At 45.8% G+C, this 19,330-nt stretch overlaps 1 protein-coding gene and 1 long non-coding RNA gene across 2 annotated transcripts in view; one reads left to right on the plus strand and one right to left on the minus strand.

The window, feature by feature from the left end:
* The window catches only part of DNAH5 (dynein axonemal heavy chain 5), a 5,853,083-nt gene that overhangs the window by 4,469,455 nt on the left and 1,364,298 nt on the right, over nt 1–19,330 (plus strand). The window lies entirely within an intron of this gene.
* The window catches only part of LOC146822585 (uncharacterized), a 95,177-nt gene that overhangs the window by 15,653 nt on the left and 60,194 nt on the right, over nt 1–19,330 (minus strand). Inside the window, exon 2 of the long non-coding RNA XR_014962056.1 lies at nt 4,912–4,964. This is a non-coding gene — a long non-coding RNA (uncharacterized LOC146822585). The remainder of the gene's footprint in view (nt 1–4,911; nt 4,965–19,330) is intronic.

Below are 19,330 nucleotides of genomic sequence, written 5' to 3' on the forward strand. Positions count from 1 at the left end.
GGAACGCGAAATTATGCAAATTCCGCAAATTACGCGAGCGGAACGGAATTTACCGCCCAGGCCTACTTTGGACAAGTGACCTCCTACATTGCGCTTAAGAGAGTTTCGGCATTCTGTATCTACGTACCATCTATTATTCTTGTCTGAGAAAGGGACTTACCAGTAGGTGTTATCTTACTACTCTAAGAACTTACGGTGTTTATTCACTGATATTTTTGACACTTTGTTTTTTTCCGTGTTCTAACAATGTTTTTTTAACTTTATGACTACTGGGCACATTTTGCTTTTATCTTTACACACACACTTCGCTTGGTGAGCCAGCATGACTATTGGGCGCATTCTGCTTCTAACTCTAGGTACACATCAGTCGGTGAGACAGCATGACTCCTTGTTTCCCCAGGCTCCGTGTGTACCCTAGTTTTGTTATAGTATTTGGTGTATTTATCTCTAATTTTTCCCTGTTCTCCAGACCACTGGTTGTGAACTTGTGTTAAGCACCCTGCACTGTCATATAACAACTGAGAGTGCATCCTTTGCAGATGGCTTTCTGCCACTACACATGTTGCATACAGACAGCGTCCTGATAAAGGATATACTCATCTTCCAGTTACTTCCGAAACGCGCGTCGGCGCATTTCTGTTTATTAATGCACTAATGTTGAGCATGAACATTCGATTAATTCAAATATAAGTATAGAATGAATAATTGTTGTTTGTTTTTTCTGTGAATGTCTTTTTTTGCATTGTATGCTTGTTTACTTGCTTCTGTATTGTCTCAGTTTCATGATGGGTTGTGAGTTCTTATATTTGCAACTACAGAGTTGTTGTAGGTTCTCTTCAATTTAATACATGAAAATACTCTAATATATGTTCCTGTTTTTATGCATAATGAATATTCATATTTAAAAGGAAAAAAAAGATTTATGAAATATATTTTTGTACTTTGGATTAATAAACTTTAAAAACCACTCGTCTGGAATAGAACAGTTTATAAATCATGGACGGAGTGCAATTTATTATATGATATTGCTTTGGAGAAGTTTTGCATCCTGCATCCTAATTTGGCAGGTGGTGCCTTCTGGGCACAGCCATTATTCTAAGGATGCGGGGCAGTCCAACAGGCAATCGTAACAATTGTCTCTGTTGGACCCGTGGGGTCGGGCTTCCCGCCCGCCAGCCCACCGCCCGCCATCACAATCTGGGGGGAGCTAATGGCCTCACGATGGCGGTGAACCCGCCACCGGCAGCCTGCTGGTGGCAGGTTCAACGCTATCCTAATCAGCCCCTAAATTCGAAAACCAGTTCAAAATTAACATTTAAAAAATATATAATACTAAGTAAGTATATAAATTAACCAACAAATAGAGCTACCTATTAAAAAAACTATAAATTAAATAAAAAAACGAATATTACTAACAAATACTTGTCTCTTCAGAGCTTCTACAAACTTCTATATACAACATCAAAGAAATAAACTTCATCAACTACAATTAGTACGTATTTTATTTTTCTTTAATTAAATAAATAGAGACTAAAAAAGCAATATAAATAAATCTACTAAAACTATAACCTTTTATTTCACTTTTCACAGATTACACTTCACCAAAAGTCCACCTAAAAAAGTCAAAACAAAGATGAACTTCGAAAACAAAGACAAAAGCACTATTAAAGAAAAATATAAAACAAAGTAAGTATATAAATTAACCAAAAAACTGATAAAAAAATAACAAAATTAAAAATCAAATATTTTTCTCTTCACAGCTTCTACAAACTTCAAAATATAAAAACAACAAAAAATCAACTAAAAATAGTACCTTTTTTTCTCAACTAAATAAAATTAAAAATTAAATAAACAAAATTACATAATTAAATAAAACGTTTGAATAAAAATAACATTTTGCTTTTCAACCAACAGAAAAAATCACAATCAATAAAATTGACATGAAGAAAATTAAAGCAAGACAAATGTACGTATACTTTCAAATATAATAATACAAACATGTTTACTATTCAAAATCGTATAATTAACAAATACATATATTCACAGGTAGACCAAAAAAAGGGCAGAAGGAGCAAAATTCATAACTTCACAAAAGGGAAAACTACTTTTGTGCTACATGGGCTACACTTATACGCAAGAAAAATGGGAGAGGCACTACAGTAGGAGCAAAAGTAGTTAATGTCAGAGAACACAACCATCCCCCCCAAAGTCAGAGATGCTCTAGAGACAATTCGAGAAGCAAATACCAGCTCCCATCAGACCAATACCCAAATACTCAAAAATGTGTTAACTAGGGTACCTGAACATGTCACAGGACAACTACCATCTATACCTACTCTGAAAAGATTAATAGCCAGAACTAAAAGAGCTACAGCTCAACACCACCCTATCCCAAACATTTGCAGAGATTGAAATGTTACCAGGACACACCACAAAGATCAAACATTCCTTCTTCATGACAATAAAAGTCATGAAAAAAGAATTATCATCTTTGCCACCAACAACAACTTACAAAAACTTAAAAACTGCGAAACGTGGATGATGGGTGGCACATTCAAAGTTTGCCCCATGCCTTTTTATCAACTATATGCCATCCACGGCAAATATGAAGTCACTAACATCCCCTTCATATACGCACATCTGCCTAATAAACAAAACACCACCTACCTAGAGTTCCTAACAATAATAAAACAATGCACCGACAACTACTTTCCACAAAAGAATATCATTGACTCTGAACAAGCAATGATTTAATCAACTTTAAAAATATACCCACACACTGCAATACAATGTTGCTATTACCACTTTAACCAAAGCATCTGGAGACACCTACAAAAATCTACTTTACGTATAGATTACGCCACCAACAGTAACTTTGCCTACTAAATTTAAAAATTAATAGCCGTGGCCTATGTACCAACAACTGAAGTAGCCAACCATTTTAACATACTCTTGAAAGCCCTTTCTATCAAGCAAACAAAACTAAACGAACTCCCTTCCCAGACTACTTTGAAGGCACTTGGGTGGGAAGGCTACATAGGTCAGGGCACCATAGACAACCCAAGTTCCAAATCCCCTGGTGGAACATCTACAATAGACCTCTAGCTCAAAAAGCTAAAACCAACAACGCAGTGGAAGGATGGCATAATGCCTTCCAATATGTGAACTGCTGGTGAACTGTCACCAGTATACTAAGTGCCTTGGTTTGAAACAGACCAGATGTTCCTCTCTGTTGTCCCACCCACGATGCATCTTGTACTACTTTTCTCATGCTTCGATAAAGGTGTCATAACATTGTTTGTTGTCTCAATTTGAATTTCTTTTTTTCACAGCAGCCCCTAAAGAAGGGATGCTGTTCATCCCGAAATGCATTGGGCGCTTCTTCATGAATTGACGTTCAACTCTGTTGCTACTCTTGTAGTTTGCATACTTGAATGTATTTTATTTTCCAATGTTATTCCAACATTGATGCCATGTGCAATCCTTCTGTTTGTTTTGATCGATTCATAAAAAATTTGCTTTGTTTCAAAAACCTTTGGTCTATTGTCTCATAGTTACATGGTCTGTTAAGTCAATGCTGATGTTGTCCTTTTTCTTCACCATATTTTAAATGTGAAATAACTGTTCTCTCTAGATTTAAAAAAAAAAAAAAGGTGTGCACTCAGTATACTGGTGACAGTTCACCAGCAGTTCACATATTATCATGCGAGGTGGGCTCCCTCGTCTCTGAGTTGCACGCCTCATTGTCTTTAATTGTATAAATTGCTATCTGTTCATCATACAGCAGGTGTGCGCTAACTTTCACAAACACGTTCATAATGCCTTCCAAGCCACAATAGGAAAAGGACAACCAACCCCACATAAACTTATAGAAGCTATAAAGAAAAGAACAGAGCTATCAAAATCTAAGACTAGAGCAATCCCTAACTAAAATGGGCCCTGGCCTAAACTCAGTAAACGAACTAAAGCAATGTATGAATACCTACAACACAAAACTCAACTATTTCCAAACACCAAAGGGCTAGACTACCTAGACATGGTAGCTAAATCTCTACCTTTAAATAAAAAACAGTGCTAAACATCATAAACATTTTAAAATTACAAAACATTCAAACAACATAACACTACTCTTTTTTAAAGTAATAATTATAATTGTCATTTAAAATTAAAAAATGAACACAAAAATATGACATAATATAATTATTAAAATAAAAAAAGAAACAAACAAACCATTGTAACAAAAAACATTTCCCACCCATAATAGTAAAAAAGAACTTACAATTATGTAGCAGTAGATGATCCGGGAAAACCAATAAATCCATAGTAGATAAATCGAAAGACGAATCCATACAAAAATAAATCCCCCAAAAAAGCAAAAATTCAATTGTAGAAGAAAGGATCCAATGACGCAATCCTCTCAAAAACGAAACCCTCGAAAACTCGAAAATGTATTTTTTTAAAATGCACAAATAGAACGGTTAAAAAAAGACTCCAATGACGCACTCCTCTCAATAACGAAACCCTCAAAAAGTAGGTTTAAAAAAATAAACGCTCAAACAAAATACATTTTCCTTTTTGAAAAAAAAATAAACGCGTTGTCACCACCATCCGTTCACGAAAGGAAAAGCCTGTAAAGAAAAAAAACAATACCCTCCCAAAATAGCATATATAAACTCACAAACATTATTATTAACATTAAATACAATATACAATAATTAAATAGCACATAACTGACAATACATAACTCTACTTCTGTCCGAAACAACGTCAAACGCATAAAACACTAAACTACCAAAACAACACCTAACTACACCAAAAACGAACAAATAACATCCTAACAAACCTAACTACACTAATACTACCTCTCCCCTACCCTAAAACTACCTACAAAGTAAATTAAATCAAACTTACCTTCACCAACGAAACACAGGTCCTCACTGCAAGGTTCAGTCTTCCAAAATGACCTAAAACGAAACAGACAGACAGAAGAGTAAGGAAATCAGAAAAAAATGGCTGTGTAATAAAAATAAAAAAAAAGACTTACTCCCCATAGAAAAGAATGGAGAGATATTTTTTAAAATTCAAAAATGTAAATGTATATTTCTCATTATTGTGATTTTTTTTTTACAAAAGTTGAAAAAATATAAACAAAATTGTGAAATATATATATTAAATAATTTTCTGCAAAAAACAAAACTTTAAATATTTTGTTTCCCTCTGTATAAGTCATACAGAGGGAAGGGAAGAGGTCGTCTGCTAGGAGCCGCTCGCCAACTGGTCTCTTTCTCCTCCTGTGTCCCCCCCATTGGTTCTGCAGGTAAGCAACTCTAGATACCCCATCTTGGGAGCATGTTGGACCCGTAGGAGGCTGGATGTCCCATTTTCTACAAAACTGGAAATCTGTTACATCAGATCTTTGGGTTCGCCGATGGTACCGTCTGGGGGGTCTGGTTGGAGTGCCTCGGGTCTACAGTGTGACCTCAGTTGCAGGAAACGAGAATTACAAGAAAGGGTTTATCTGCCAGTGACACGCCTGAGGGGTGGGGAGGAAGGGTGGGTTGTTGAGGGTTAAGGGTCTTCAACTCAGAACAAGACCGCATATAAGAGCTCCAATTGCTTACTGCTAGAAGTATGCTCAGGGAGTTGCCATGGGAGGGGGGTAGTAATACGAGACTTGTAGCGGTTATTGCTGCGTTTTCCCTACTTCTGTATAAGCTGTGTAGGGAACTGGAGAACTATGATCCTGATCAAATGATACCCACTGTATTGATGCCGCCTGGAACTTCATGTCAAATTCAATAAAATGTATTTTAAAAAAAAATCAGATCTTTGGGTTTTAAATTTTGGAGAAAATGGGTTTGCCTTTCCTTTCCAAGAGTTTCCCCCTCTTTACACTCCTCACCAGGGCTGGTGTTCGGAGGACCATCTGTTGCTTCTGCAACAAGAGGTCCTGTCCTTGTTAGAGAAAGGTGCGATAGAGGTGGTTCCAGAGCAGGAAAGGGGTCAAGGATGCTACTCCCGGTATTTCCTGATCCCCAAAAAGGACGGGCAATTGAGACCGATCCTAGACCTCAGGATCTTGAATTTTTACCTCAAACAGGAGAAGTTCAAGATTTTGACCCTAGCTCAGTTTCTTTTTTTTTTTTTTTAAACAAACTTTATTAGGTTTATGGTTCACAAACAATAATTGCGTATCCAAGCCCTCTTCCAGTGGTTCCCCTTTAATGATCGTTACGGTCATACAATTCTACAGTCTGCGGAGCCTTTCTCACTACACACACCAGTATGATATCACAAAATAGCAGATTGAAAGGAATAATACAGAATTATTAATCATGTTTACCGGGGAACAGCCTTCACTGCTCAATAAAATTCTCAAAATATACCTATATCTATCCTAACTTTACTAATCTAACAAATTCCCGACCCTCCACCCTCTCCCCAGGCATGATACTGCAGTAGTAAGCTATACCATCAATAGCCCTTGGCTTTGCATAGTTGGCGATATCCCTTAGCCAAATAAAGTGAGTATGTGCGGGCTGTCACTCCAGGATCGCCTATCATGTGTGCTCCGGGTGTGTTCGTACCACTTCAGTTGCATGTTATTATGTCGCTACACTATGTCCGGCGTGCCCTGCTAAGTGTCATCCTCGCTATCCATATCTGGGTCTTTCAATTATCCCACTAAATGTTCCCATGCCTTGGCCGCTTCCAACGCCTTCTCGCTCCCCATTCTCTTTGCAAGCTGTAATCGAACTATCCGATCACATTCCGCCCATTTGATGAACTCCCTCTTCCATCTAGCTACTCCAGGGGCCCCCCTCGCTTTCCAAAGCATCGTGATTTCCCTTTTGGCCAATACTAGCCCCTTATCTATAAACATACTAGTAACCTTAGCTTTAGACGTATGGGGAAAAAAATGCTGTATACAAGACCCCAAAGCCAGCTCCAGTACTCTGTCCGTCACAGCATTCAACAGTGCGACCACCTCGGTGCAATAACTAGTTAGTATTGGGCACCTCCAGATCATGTGCGGGAAGTCCCCCCACTCCCTCCAGCACCGTGGACATTCATCCATATCCGTATTGAAGTATGTTTTAATTTTGGCCGGTGTGAGGTAGACACGGTGTTAAATGTAAAAGTGAACCAGTTGAAATCGAGCATTTCTGGTGCTTTTCCACGCCCGTTCCACCACCTCAGCCCACGCCCTATCCGGTATCTCACTTCCCAGGTCTACCTCCCACTTGCGCTTAAGTACCTCCAAAGGTGCCAGTTTCTCTTGGGTCATGCGCTTGTACAGGCATGTGACCGCCTTGTACTTCCCGGCAGCAGTTACAATATATTGACACCCCAAAGAAGCCCTAGGCTTTATCTGACCCTCCTTCCAGTGTGCACTTATAGCCACGGTAAGCGCCGTGTGAAGCAGGAAGTCACCACCTCGTAGGTCAAATCGCTCCTGTAATACATGAAAGGGCAACATATTCCCATCCTCATATAGATCCCCAATAGTGGACAATACCTGCTCATCCCAGGTACTCAACTCCCTCCAGGAGCCCCCGTGGAGGAGTGCCTCACACATAGGAAGCGGAATATCAGCGGCATACAGCATCAGTATACCTGCTCGTTTGAGACTCCGCCTCCAACATTGTTGTGCCATTTTAAGGTCCTCTGGAAGGCCGCCAATGCGGACAGGGAGGGCTAGCAAGATCTGAGAGAGTAGCTTCAGCTCCGGGGCTCCCCCTCTGTCCTCCTCCGACCCACGCAGCCTCAGCGCCATTCTCTGCGTCAACCATTGCAGCAGCGCGGCTAAATAGTAAGTTTCAAAGTCGGGCACCGCCCATCCACTCTCTGATCTCGGGCGCAGCAGTACAGTCAAGGCAACTCCCGTCTAGGATAACATGCAAGCGGGCCGGGAACATCAGGGAGTACTGGAGGCCCTCATCTCTCAAAGCTTTCTTGACCGCTATGTAAGAGGCCCACTTCCTTTGCACCACCATCGGAAACACCGTGACTCTAGCATTGTCCACAGTAATGGGTCGTCTGCTCTGACTTTTTGCAATAGCAAGTCCCTGACTCGAAAGTGGAGCAGGCAGGCCACCACCGGTCTCGGGGGCTTGCCTGGGGCCGGCAGTCTGGCCAGTACTCTGTGGGCTCTCTCAAGTGTGTAGAAGGTGGTAAGTCCCTCCGGAGCCACAACATTCCTGAACCATGCCTCTAGGAAGGTCACCATGTCATCTCCTTCTGACCCCTCCGGCAGCCCCCTTAACCCGCACATTGTTCCTCCGATTGAGTCCCTCAGCATCTTTAGCCCTGCGTTCCAAGATCTGCACCCTATCTGTTAAGGCCTGCACCTGCTGCACTACATCCCTGTGCCCCGGTTCCAACTCTGCAATACTGAGTTTGGTTTTCTTGACCCTCTCAGAGAGCTTTTTGTGTTCGTCCCTCAATAGGCCAAGCCCCACTGTGACTGTGCTGATGTCCTGATGGAGGGTCGCCTTCGTGTCAGCAATAGCAGCCAGTATCTGCTGTAATTGTTTCTGCACCAGATCATTCAGGGCACTCCGCACCGGTTCCAGTGTATCATCCTCCTGTTCCTGGGGGACTCCAGCCTGGTGGCCCCTGGGTTTGCCCATGATGAGGTAGGCCTCCCTCACTTCACCCTGTCCCTTTTCACAGCCAGCGACTGGTGTCCTGCAGGGTCACTGCTGTTGCCTCTTCTTGCTCGGTGGGGCTATCGTCGTGCAGCATGTGCCAGGGGCCTAGTTTCAGTCGCCCTCCTATCTCAGCAGTGTACAGTCCACTGCTATGCACCTTCAGCACTGCTCCTTTTTAGTCCTTCTCCACACGGTCTTCTCCCAGCCAGAGCGCCAGCGCCGCAGTCAGGCCACCGGTCATGCCATCCTTCAGGGGACCTCACGCTCCCACAGCGGCAACCAGGAGTCCTCGCAGTGTGTTTCAGGCCACTGCCGATCGCCGCGACAATCGTGTTCTTGTTCCTGGTGCCAGGGCCCCAGCCAGCGCGGTGTCTCACTAATGCAGGCTATCAGCACTCAGCCAAAACCTTGAACGCCCACTGGTGGTTTCCCCTGACACTCACCACCAAGTGCTCCATCCAGCAGTTCCCTCCAACTTTGGCTGCAAGCGATCTCTCATGGGCTCCTCTGCGAGCGCGGGGAACGTCTGCTCAATGACCCTGCCAGTGAGCCAGGCGACCGCCTCTTATCCACTCCCGGCTACGACCCCAACTGCGGTCCTTCTGGAGGGTTTTGTCACCCCTTCGTTGCCCCGTTCAGTGTTGCTGCTCAACCTACTTTGACCACACAGTCCAATGAGGGCAGCAGGTATCGTCTTGCCCGCACACTCCTGTCGCCAAAAGCCTGCTCATGGGCAGTAGTCCAGGTCTTCCCCTCACTGCTCTGGGCACAGCGTCTCCAGGGCTCCCTAGACCCACACTATCCAACTGGCTGCCTCATGCGAGATCCCTACGGGGGCAGGGCTGGTCGTCACCCCGTGCAACACTGATGTAGGATCTCACACGCCAAGTTATGCTCCAGGGACCGCCGATCGCTCCGTACTCGGTCCCACACAACCAGGCGCCTGTGTACCTGATGACCGTGTACCCCCTCAGGTCTCATCGGCTCGGGACGTACAGCATATTACCCGATTCAGCCCCAGAGCTCTCGGAGTCAGCCGCTGTTCTACCAGCACCACAGGCGGCGGGTGCCTGTCCGGTATCCGTGGGCACCCCACAGTGTCTTTGGGGATATCTCGTTACTCGCTGTCCGGGGGCATCCACCTGCCACGGCCCAGCAAGTCTGGGTAGAGCCGCCCGGGTTGCCCAAATATCTCCTCCTGCCACAGGTCCGCCACACGATCTTGCTGCTAGTCGAGGCCCTTCTCCGTTCCATTCCAGAGCTCAATCCACTGCGTAGGTCTATGCCGCCTCAGCCGCCATTTTGAGCCTCCGCGCTCCAATCAGACGATTTCTCTTTTTCCCCGTTTCACTGTGTAGGCCACCAGGCGCCGGGCTCCAGGCACTCTCTGCATACACACGACTCAACGGTGCTCGTTGCTTGTTCACTACTCGGCCCAGGACGTCCGGGTAGTCAGAAGAATTTCGAGGCTGATGCGGAGCTCCCTGCTCAGGCATCTGCCATCATCTCCGGCCAAGCCACGCCCCCCCTAGCTCAGGTTCATCTGGCACTGTAGCAGGAAGACTGGATGGTGTTGATTGATTTACAGGATGCATATTTTCACATTCCCATCCTGAAGTCACATTGGAATTATCGGCGTGGTCTCAACATTATCAGTTTGCGGTCCTCCCGTTTGGTCTTAAATTCGCGCCACGGGACTTCATGAAGGTGATGGCGGTGGTGGCAGCGTATCCCAGAAGAACAGGGATTCCTGTTTTCCCCTATATGGACGACTGGCTGCTCAAAGCAAAATCACCAGAGATGGTACTGCATTATCTGCAAGTAACAACTCAACTGTTGTTCGACTTGGGTTTTTGTATAAATGCACCCAAATCTCACCTGGTGCCATCTCAGCGAAACCTCTTCATAGGGGAAGTACTGGATACTACTCTGAGGATTCTAGACATTCAAGCTATGATCTCAACTATTCAAGATGGAGCGGCTGTTCCAGTCCTGAAGGTTTTGCGCCTGCTCAGTCTTTTTGCTTTCTGCATACTGTTGATCAACCATGCACACTGGCACATGAGGGCACTCCAGTGGTGCCTCCGCAGGCAGTGGTTTCAGCACAACGGGGATCTCAGGGAGGTCTCCAGAGACACTGCAGCGGATCTGTTATGGTGTAGCATTTCAGGCAATCTGTCTTAAGGAAAGCCGTTTCAATCTCCTTCTCCGGTAGCCACAGTGATAACAGATGCCTCCACTCTGGAGTGGAGTGCTCATCTGGGGGATCTGGAGATCAAGAGTCTGATCTCCAGAAGAGAGATTGCTTCACACCAATCTTCTGGAATTGTGGGCGATATGCTTGGCTCTCAAGGCCTTTCTTCCCTCCCTTCGCGGTCAGTCATTTCTAGTCCTGACAGACAACACTACCGCGATGTGATACATCAACAAGCAGGGAGGAGTAGGGTCATATCATCTCTGCAGAGAGGCTCTGCGACTCTGGTCCTGAGCTCAGGACTATCAGGTTTGCGTGATTGCAAATCATCTGGCCAGGGTGCTGAATGTGCATGCGGACAGTCTCACTCGGCAATACTCAGCCGATCACAAGTGGTGTCTTCATCCCGAGGTAGTCCAGCACATTTTCAGGAAGGTGGGATTTCCTCGGTTGGACCTGTTTGCCAATCACAAGAACGTGCACTGCATGCCGTTCTGCAGTCTCCAGTATCCGATGCGGGGAGCACTGGGGGGTGCGTGTCAGTTCAGTTGGGGCTCACAGCTTGTTTACACGTTCCCTCCTCTACCCTTGATTCCTCGGGTTCTGAGGAAGATTCACCAAGACCGGGCCCAAGTCATATTGATCGCCCCGGTTTGGCCAAGAAGGGTATGGTACACAGACCTCCTTCACCTCTCATCGCACCCTCCGCTCCGTCTCCCTCTCAGGGCAGACCTCCTCTTGCAATCGCAGGGGCAGGTTCTGCACACCCACCTCTAGAGCCTGCACCTTCATGCCTGGAGATTGAACGGGCAACCTAAGTTCTTTCTCTCTCACACCGGATGTGGTAGATGTTATTTTATCGGCCAGAAGACACTCCACCAAATCTGTCTATTCCAGTAGGTGGGCCAGGTTTGTTAAATGGTGTGGAGAGAGTTCAGTTGATCCTTTAAAGGCCCATCTGTCTAATATTATTTTTTTCTCTTTCTTTGGCTCAGCAGTGTTGTGCTGTAGCGACTGTTAAAGGCTACTTGTCGGCCTTGTCAGCCATTCTTTGTTTGCCAAACCAACCATCGTTGTTTAAGTCTCGCATAGTCATGAGATTCATTAAGGGTCTCACTAATAGATTTCCTTCCACTCCTTTTATTATGCCTCAGTGGGATTTAAATGTAGTTCTTACTTTCCTAATGGGATCCCCTTTCGAGCCTCTACATAGTTGTCCATTGAGGCTTCTCTCATTCAAAAAAAATATCTGATTGCAATGACCTCTGCCAGGAGGGTTAGTGAGTTACAGGCTCTTAGTTCTAAGCCTCCTATTACCACTATCTATGCAGATAAGATGGTTCTCAGGACCAGAGCTGCTTCCCTGTCTAAGGTGGTTACTCCTTTTCATCTAGGGCAGTACATCACTTTACGTTCTTTCTATCCTCCCCCTCACACTTCCAAGGAGGAGGAGAGACTTCACGGCCTGGACCCTAAGAGGGCAGTCAGCAAGTACCTGGACAGAACCAAGGTCTTAAGGCTGGGCCTCTCTCCACACTTTTACAAAGCATTACTGCTTAGATTCAGAGGTGAGGAGGGACAACCATTTTACATGTTCTGTGCCGCAGGATTTCTTGGTATAGGTAGGTGGACACCCTCCTCCGGGAGCTGGACTGCTTGGGTATTCAATTCAAAAGGTGAGGAATCCACAGGCAGATGTATCCATCAGAAGAACAAGTTACTTACCGTCGGTAATTCTGGTGGATACAGTATCTGTGGATTGCTCACTGACCCACCTGCCTCCCGGTTGTCTACTTACTTATACTGAAAATAATTTTGGGTATGACTGTCTTATATTTCTTTTTCATTTGAAATATGATGTTTGTCGCTAGGAAAAGTCTGTATTTTAGAATTTCCAGTTTCCTTTGTTGTTTGAATCATATACTGTGTATATTTGTGCATATATTATATACTGTGTATACTTGTGAAATGTTGTTGGTTCGCCTCAAAGGCATGGAAAAAAATGGGTAGACCTTATGTCAGCACTCCAACGTGTTTTTCTTATGGCTCCGATGACATCACACAGAGTCGCGAGAGGAGCCATGCTATTGTGACGTCCTCGTCAATGTGGGAGAGCTATTAAAAAGGTTTCAGTGAAATGCAGCACAAGGAGTAATTCAAAAGGTGAGGAATCCACAGGCAAATACAGTATCCACCAGAAAAAGCGTTACTGAATGTAAGTAACTTGTTTTTAGTGGAGTTTATCTAACCAAAGATTCATCACTGACCCACCCACCTCCCCATTCTGTGAAATGGGCTCACATAGTCCTTTAATAAGATGCCAAATATAAAAGATTTGCACACTACGCTATCTAACTTCCATGACAGAAACTAACAGTGCACGGAGGTGGAGCATATATAGGAGCCCCGATGTCACATCCAAGGTGGGACAAAGCCGTTGCAGTGTTGCACAACACCAACTAATGATGTGCTAGGGATAGATAGAGTCTCTACCAGAAATGGCGTTACCGAAGGTAAGTAACTTGTTTGTCTGTTGATGAGGAGGTTGTTGGTTCGTATGGCCTATATATAAAGCAGAACATGTTATTCAGGTGGGAACTACAGAATGACTACTCAGAATTCAAGGAGCTGACCAGAGCCTGAATGTGGGTGTTTGTAGCATTGTAGAAGAATGCTTATTTGTGTAGAGGTGGTGTAAGGGGGCAAAATAGGTGTTCCAAATATGGAGAAGTTGAGGCACCCTGTGTTATTTTCTTGTCAGCTGACCATACCAATTACACGGTCCTGCTGCTTTGATACCAGATCTAGACTCAATGAGTGATTCAGATCTGCCACTCAGAAGCACTGCTATTTAGTGGATATTGCTGTCAGTTAGAGAAGTCATGCTGCAGACACCAAATAGTTAAGAGATGAACTATGCATTCCAGGAAGGCAACACAGTTGTCTTCTAGCTAATCTTAAAGGCGGGCTTATACTCATTCTGACTAATGAGTTATTCTGAGTGGTCGCATCACAACCAGTCAGATTAGATGAAACATTCTGGGCCGCATCATGGTGTGTTTCCGTGAAGGGCACAGCTGTGTGCCTGCTTTTATATGACTGCACTTTCTAAAGCGCATAGATTTAACACAGATATCCTCCTAAATTGATAGCCTTGGCCACAGCTTAATAACCATGCCTTTCTATGTGTCCACACTATGCTGCCTAATGCCCATTGACTAACTCAGAGACATTTATATAGCTCAATCAATCAATAATAGCTTTATTTGGGTATCATAAAAACCATAAAAGCGTCACAACATATACAATAACACAATACATACATATACACATAATAATGGTGAAAACAGCAATTTAAAGAATATAATCTCTAGGCCATCCGGGTTTACTTAGATACTTTTAATCACCCATACATTCTCTTGATCTCAGCGCAGCTTTTAAAAACCAGGCAACATTAAAAATGATATCATCAGTGAGCAGTTGTAAAAACAGAAAGGCAGGTCGGGCTTGTTTGAATTGACGGGCCTTTAGAAGGGTAACATTATAGGCTTTCCTGGGAATTTCAAAGTATCTGCAAAACATAACAAAATGCACAGCGTCTTGTGAAGACACCTGGTCGCAGCTGCAGGGTGCTAATAAGTGTACAACCTGACAGCTTAGTGGGGATGCTAGCAGCTGAGACAACAAGTTTAACCTCAACCTCGTGTCCAGATACCGTTCATAGTTTGAGGTTACAATGGTGAGTTAAGGCTCTGTGAATTGGGTGTTTTTCATCAGCACATATCCTCATCCCGACATTCTGAAGAGCCACATGCTCACTTTGTAATCTCTGTTTCAAAAAAGTTTCACTAACCGAATTGCAGTTGATGCTTTAACAATCCCTCTTGGATTAGTAAACAGCTCACCCCTCCTAGACTCTGCAATATTATTTTGATGTAATTAAACTAGGGGATACAGTGTGCATGATCAAGTGAAAGACAGTCAAGCAGAACCTCATTGTTTAGCTGGTCCAGTTATCAACCCAACATAAAAGTGGGTGAAGGGCTATTGTGTCTGTGAGATAGTTAACTCCTAGTTCTTCGTGGTTTATATAGGAGGGTATACATTGGGGGACCAAAGAAGACGTCTTAAAATGTGTTTTCTACCAACTGTATGGAATCATGCTTGGTGTATCCCCAGATACCATTCGCAAAGGAGGCCTTTTAAACACATTTTGCCAAATAAACTTGCTGCAGCTCCCATATCGGTCTCCTGCCCAGTCTTGAAGCAAACCTTCAAACTGCGGCATTGGTCATGATGAGGTCAGACTTTTTTCCACGTGGCAGGGGGCTCCAACACAACATGTTCAGACGTGACGCCCAGGTACAAAAAAGCTTTAACCCTCGATATGGTCTGGGTTCCCAACCTCGTGGTCTTAGTTTTTGTAGAGGTGGGTACCACCACCATCACATGGGATTTGCCACTGTTGATTCTTAGATCTAGCTCCTCCATAAAGCCTGCAAAATCATTTAGAAGGGCTAGAAGGTCCCTGTTGGTCTTTGCCATTCACACTGTGTCGTCTGCATAAAACAGGACTGGTAGCGACTGAGCTCCTATCTGTGGGTAGTCTGCTCCCGCTTTCACCAGAACCTGTTCAAGCTTATTAATATACAGGGTGAACAAGAAAGGGGCCAGGCTGCATCCCTGTCTGACTCCCCTTCTTGTTTTGATACTACGTTTACAATGTGAGTCGTTGGTGTATCTGACAGTTGCTACAGTGTGGACGTGAAGATCTCTCAAGAAATAAACTATATCTCGGTTAAACCCCATGTCTAAAATGATCCTGCACAGTTTGTCACGGTTTACCCAGTCAAAGGCTGAGGTAAGAGCCATAAAGGCAAGTTGGATAGAGGCCTTACAAGCCACTGTGAATTTGTTTAAAGTCTGTTTATGGAGCAACACCAAAAAAAACAATGCTTGTCGCACAGCTCAAAAGGAAGGGGTAAGGAGGAAATACATGATAAGCACAAAAAGCGTACCCCACGCACAAAAGTTTGAATATTGGATATGGAGACAAAAAAAGGCTATTTTGACGGACGGCAGTACCCATGAATTCGGGCCAAGGCAGCAGTCGCGGCTGAAAGAGTCATTTACATGGGAGAAAAGTCTCTTGTACAGCCCCAATGGGCTTAAATGGAGCCCAAGGGTAACAAAACAGCATACAAAGGGTAAACAGTTCCAGAGGGGTCCTTGGTATACAGCGGGGAGTAAACCAAGGCACAGTAGCAACAGTGGGAAACAAAACAGGGCTCCTGCCCAATCTGGAAGCACATATCACTGTGCGACAGCACTCACAGGTTTTATAGCAATCAACATACAAAGTTATGAAGAGCAAAAAAAGGGGAAAGAGAAAGAAAAATAAAAATTTCCGGAAGAAAAGACAAAGAAAGAAGAAGAAGAATCAAGGGAGGGAGGAAATCAGAAATAACAATAAAAGGAAAGAGAGAGAGGGATAGGAATGGATGAGCCAGGTCAGAGCAGGGGGGAAGGCCAGCAGCAGGTCCCAGAGTGGAGCACAAGAGCCCACCGGATTCAATGCGGGCATCTCGCGGGCGGCGTCATTTACTCCAGGAAGTCCGGTTGTCCACCTCTAGAGTAAGGTTCCACAGGACTATCAAACAATTGCAAAGCCCTCAATCTAGGAGGCATTAGGCGTGAGTGTTCCATTTTAGTAAGGTGATGCACTAGGAACGCCAGATGCGATCAAAGCGGGTGTCAGTGTGGGCAAGATGGGCTGTAAGCAATTCAAGGGTGAGGACATCCCATAGGCGGATAAATCATGCGGCTATGGGCGGGGGCGTTTCCAGCAATGGTCTGACGCGCTGCTCCCAGTAAGTTTAGGATAAGATGCCAGTTGGCCGAGGTCATGGCCCGTAGCCTACTGGGACGAATGCCTAGTAGCACAAGAGATGGGGCAGAAGGGACTGGGAAACCCACAACCTCCTTAATATGGCTGAGCACCTCCTTCCAGAACACCGTGAGTTCTGAGCAAGACCACCAGATATTTAGAAAATCCCCCTAGCAGCCTGACACCTCCAACAGAGCGGGGAGGAGTTTGGGAACATTTGGTGAAGGCGAACAGAGGTATAGTACCACCGGATCATCAATTTATAGGCAGATTTACGCTGTGGGATACTACGATATGTCTTGGAATTTCCTTCCATTACCGATCCCAGTCTTCCGGGGAGACGTCAGTGGTTAAATCAGCAGCCCAGCGAGTCTGGTAGCCATGTCTCAGTAGATTCCCAGAATGCTGAAGAACCGAGTAGGTCTTAGAGATGAGACCCTTAGATCCGTCAAATCGACGAACCAGGGTTTCAAAGGGGGTAAGACGCCGGGTCACTTCCCGGGAGTACTCGGGGCGGAGAGCCAGTGACGTACTTGGTAGTACTGTAGACGCTCCTTGTCTGACAGACGAAAAAACAGTTTACACTGCTCGAACAACCGAAGAGTGGAGCCGTGAAAGAAATCCTGGAGGACTCGACGACCCTCTATAGTCCAGGCTTCGAAAGAGCGAGGCTGGAGTGCATGGGGAAAGGATGGCTTGCGTGTAAACGGCATATCTCTCCTGAGGCGGAAAGCCGGGAGGTAATTGCGCTGTTTGTGATTTTGTGCATTTTAACCTGTGTTTCCTAATAAACTTTCGCACCCAGGCACTTCAGGGCGACGTGCAGCGGATCTAGCGCTGTCACGGGACACCCTCTACCTGCCTTCATCGCCGCTAGCCACGCCCACTCTGTGGCCACGCCCCCTCCCCGCCCTACTTAAGGGCCGATTCACGAGCGTTCTTTTGGCTCCGGTCTCCTGAGGCGGAAAGCCGGGAGGTAATTGCGCTGTTTGTGATTTTGTGCATTTTAACCTGTGTTTCCTAATAAACTTTCGCACCCAGGCACTCCAGGGCGACGTGCAGCGGATCTAGCGCTGTCACGGGACACCCTCTACCTGCCTTCATCGCCGCTAGCCACGCCCACTCTGTGGCCACGCCCCCTCCCCGCCCTACTTAAGGGCCGATTCACGAGCGTTCTTTTGGCTCCGGTCTCCTGAGGCGGAAAGCCGGGAGGTAATTGCGCTGTTTGTGATTTTGTGCATTTTAACCTGTGTTTCCTAATAAACTTTCGCACCCAGGCACTCCAGGGCGACGTGCAGCGGATCTAGCGCTGTCACGGGACACCCTCTACCTGCCTTCATCGCCGCTAGCCACGCCCACTCTGTGGCCACGCCCCCTCCCCGCCCTACTTAAGGGCCGATTCACGAGCGTTCTTTTGGCTCCGGTCTCCTGAGGCGGAAAGCCGGGAGGTAATTGCGCGGTTTGTGATTTTGTGCATTTTAACCTGTGTTTCCTAATAAACTTTCGCACCCAGGCACTCCAGGGCGACGTGCAGCGGATCTAGCGCTGTCACGGGACACCCTCTACCTGCCTTCATCGCCGCTAGCCACGCCCACTCTGTGGCCACGCCCCCTCCCCGCCCTACTTAAGGGCCGATTCACGAGCGTTCTTTTGGCTCCGGTCTCCTGAGGCGGAAAGCCAGGAGGTAATTGCGCTGTTTGTGATTTTGTGCATTTTAACCTGTGTTTCCTAATAAACTTTCGCACCCAGGCACTCCAGGGCGACGTGCAGCGGATCTAGCGCTGTCACGGGACACCCTCTACCTGCCTTCATCGCCGCTAGCCACGCCCACTCTGTGGCCACGCCCCCTCCCCGCCCTAAAGGCTCACTACTTAAATGTGCCTTTTCAGAACGCGCAGCGGGCGAGCGCAGCGGGCGCGACGAATGCGCGCCGAAGTTGCGCCTAAGTTAAGCCCGTCTGCGCCCGTCCGCGACTGGCCGGGACTAGGGACACCTCACCCTGCCCCACTCATTACCTATACCCCGGACCTACTTCGTAGCTACCAGGGCCCTTGGCCCATCTCGGTCACAGTAACCCTCCGTATCTCTGCTCTTGGCATAACTCCCCCCACCCTGTCTCGCCCTTGTACCACAGTCGACACCTCTCCCACGATTTGTGAGTCAGTCCCTTTGCCAACCCCTAAAAACCTCACTGCCTTTTACCTTAATACTCGGTCTGCTATTGCTCACGCGCACGAACTGTCGGTCCTGTTGGACCTTCATGCTCCTGATCTTCTTTTTTTAACTGAGACCTGGTTCTGCGATGACTCCCTTCCTGCCCTTCTATCCACCTTACCGACCTCCTATTATGCCCTTAGGGCGGATCGCTCTTCAGGCAGAGCCGGGGGCGGCGTGGCGGTCATCGCACGTACCGATCTCCCTTTTCAAGTTCTATCCTTACCCACTATTGCCACCACCGAATTCTTGGTGATTCGCACAGTTTCCACCTCTCCCCCTCTAACCTGCTTCCTCACCTACCGTCCCCCCCAGTCCCCCCTTCAGTTTCTCTCTGACTTTTTGGAGGTCCTGGCCACCATTACAGTCAATAATTCCTCC

Source organism: Triturus cristatus, chromosome 5_2 (assembly GCF_964204655.1).
Source record: "Triturus cristatus chromosome 5_2, aTriCri1.1, whole genome shotgun sequence".
Classification (NCBI taxonomy): domain Eukaryota; kingdom Metazoa; phylum Chordata; class Amphibia; order Caudata; family Salamandridae; genus Triturus; species Triturus cristatus.